The 3,265-nt window shown below is 43.5% G+C and overlaps 1 pseudogene; it reads right to left on the minus strand.

The window, feature by feature from the left end:
- Positions 1–915: 915 nt before the first annotated feature.
- On the minus strand, positions 916–2,917 carry LOC102833266 (annotated as a pseudogene).
- Positions 2,918–3,265: the final 348 nt, after the last annotated feature.

A 3,265-nucleotide genomic window follows, 5' to 3' on the forward strand; every position in this document is an offset into this window, starting at 1 on the left:
GTCAGTACCAACCCACAGTGACCATATGCACAACAGAATGAAACACTGCCTGATCCTGGGCCAACCTCACTACTGTTGCCACACTTACGTCCATTGATGCTGCCACCTGGCCAATCCATCTCGTTGGGGGTCTTCCTCTTTTTCTCTGACCCTCCACCTTACCAAACACCATATCCATCTCCAGTAACTGGTCCCTCCTGACAATATGTCTGAAGTATGAGAGACGTAGTTTGGTCATCTTGGCCTCTAAGGAACACTCTGGCTGCACTTCTTCCAAAATGGATCTATTAGTTCTTTTGGCAGCCCATGGCACTTTCAATATTCTCTTCCAACATCATAACTCAAAATCATCAATTCTTCTACATTCTTCCTTATTCACTGTCCAGCTTTCACATGCATATGAGGTTATTGAAAATACCATGGCTTGTGTCAAGTGCACCTTAGTCCTCAAGCTGACATCTTTGCTCTCAACACTTTAAAAAGGTCTTGTGCAGCAGATTTGCCTAATGTAATATGTCGTTTGATTTCTTAATAGCTGCTTCTGTGAGTATTGATAGTTGATCCAAGAAGAATAAAGTCCTTGGACTTTTTAATTTGTCCCAAGTCACTGAAGCAAAAACCATGATAAACCATCCTGCTTGCTTTTACACCCCCCAACTAAACAAACAAACAAACAAAAAACTATTTGTAGGAAAAAAAATGATTTTGAACATGGGAAAAAACTTAATATAAATTCAAATCCAGTCAAAACCACAGGGCAGCTCCCTTTGAAATGTGTTACGTAGGATTTCTAAGTAGACCACAGGGCTACTGTCTTGGAATGGCTTCAGACGGCTCTGTCATGAACCAGTAACAGAGTAAAAACCCAGAGCCCTGGCTTTAAAATGGAAGAGGGAAAAGACAGGGACAGAAGATCTACCCAAACTTTGTCTTCTTTCCTTGTGGCTTGTGATCTTCTCCTCCTCTGTCTCCCTGGATGCCTTCTCACCCTCCAAATCCTCCCCAGTCTCTGCCACTAAATCTACTCCAGCATCCTCTACCATGGCTGCCTCTGCCTCCAAATCCTCCTCAGTCTCCACCTTGTCCCCCAAAGCCACCTTCACCCTTAGACTTGGCCCAGTCCAAGGTACTTTGTTTCCATCAATTTCCCCATCCTCTATGGCCTCCTTGGCGGCTTTAGCATCTTCCTCACTGTTGAAGTCTACAAATCCAAACCCTTTAGAGGAGCCCATTTCATGGTCTGTGACTATCCTGGTGCGAACAGACCCATCAAATGACTCCTTCAATGTTTCCTCAGTTGTGTCCTTAGACAGACCTTTGACAAACAGTGTTTTGGATAGGTGGCTTCTCGCATTAAGGGATCCCCTAGATCCTTGCAATTCCATCCTGATGGCTCTGCCCTCAATTTCTCTTTTATTACAAAAATTTAAAGCTTCTTTAGCATCTTCACATGAAGATTCGCATCACATGAAGTGAATTCTATAAATGCATACCCTTTAGATTTGCCATTCTGTTTCCCAGGCATCTTGATAGCAGTTGCCTTCTCAAACATTTCCTGGAGAGTTTCTTCTGTTGCACTTAAAACCAGTGTTTTCGATTCAACACTCCAGGTTCTGGTCTTCCCGCCTCTGTAGTCTTGATTTTGACCTTTCCCCCTGTGTACTACAAGGATATAGAACAACCATCAATTTCTGTTCCTTAGTTTTCTTCAAAGGCTTTTCTCTGTTTTGAATTCAAAATAAGCAATACCTTTACTCTTTCCATCTTTGCGGACTAATCTGATTTCCATGACATCTTCAAACATTACTTTTAATTCATCCTGAGTGACTTTGTAAGGTAAGTTTTGGGCCAAAAGTGTCTGGCATCTCAGTCTTTCTCACTGTCTTTTCCCTTTGTTCTCTCTAGTTTAATTTCATTACCAAAGACCTTTTTCCATGTCTTCAGCAGATTCAAAATCCATATAGCGAAATTTCCTAGTCATACTAATTCTGACATCTATGACAATAAGATCATGTTTAGCAAAAAGGTCACTGAGACCAGTTTTTAATTCTGGAGCAGACTTGTTACAATTCAGGTTTCCAACAAACAGATTGAAAGCTGTAGTTGGTTTCACGGCTTCCAGTTTCTGCTTCTTGGCTCAAGAGTGGCTTTCCGTTTGGCCATTCTCTTCTTTCGTTTTCCAGAGACTTCTCTGACAGGTTCTGCCGCCTCTTCATCCTCTTCACTGTTGTCCTCATCTTCCTCTTCATCGTCCTCTTCCTCCTCATCATCGTCATCATCTTCTTCATCATCGTCGTCGTCCTCAGCCACACTCTTGGCTTTCACAGGAACCACCTAGGCAGGCACTTTCTTACCCTTTGCTGGCTTAGTGTCCAGGGCCTCTTCTTCAGAGTCATCTTCATCCTCCTCATCCTCATCATCTTTGTCGTCATCATTATCATCCTCATCATAAAAGTGAGGGGCAGCTGGTCCTGTCATCATGATGGGCTCAAATTCATCCTCATCCTAATCATCTTCCTCATTGTCTTCATCATCTTCCTCATCACTCTCTTCCTTCTTGGCATTCTTGCCATTCTTTGCCCCCTTTGCTGGAGGATCAGCTCCATTCTTACTGGAGGTCACCACCACTGCTTTGCCTGCTTTGGCTGCTATAACTGTCTTCTTAGCTGGTGTGGCAGCTGCCTTCTTGGTTGGTGTGGCAACTACCTTTTTTGTGGGGGAAACCACCACTCTCTTTGATGGCAGTGTAGTATTCTTCTTGCCTTTTTTCTGTGAAATGACAACCTCTTCTCCACTGTTTTCTTCTTCTTCGTCTTCTGATGGTTTCTCATCCTCACCGTCTTCTTCTACCTCCTTTGGGGGATGAGCTAGCTTCTTGGAATCACTGATTTTTCCTGAGTTTCGGGAGCTTCACCATGATGGCAGCTGGGCTCAGGACAGTGGAGAATGTGGAGGACGAGTGGCACAGATGAGACTATGAGAACCCAATGGTGGCTGCAGTGTCTAAGAGGCTGGAGCACACACACTTGGCTACCAGCTAGAGTTCAAGACTCTCTTGCTGGTTTTTAAATAGAGGTACTAAACTACCAGCATCACAGCAACACACAAGCCATCACACTATGGCAAACTGACAGGTGAGTGGTGATCTAAGCTAAATATGCAGTAGGCATTCTGTCTATATGTTGTCTTCAGGTGTCCTTTAACTATTCATGCATATCTTGCTCTTAATGCCACAAACCGATTGTGAGTATTTCAAGGATGACAC

This window comes from Chrysochloris asiatica, unplaced genomic scaffold (genome assembly GCF_000296735.1).
Source record: "Chrysochloris asiatica unplaced genomic scaffold, ChrAsi1.0 scaffold00053, whole genome shotgun sequence".
NCBI classification, from domain to species: Eukaryota; Metazoa; Chordata; class Mammalia; order Afrosoricida; family Chrysochloridae; genus Chrysochloris; species Chrysochloris asiatica.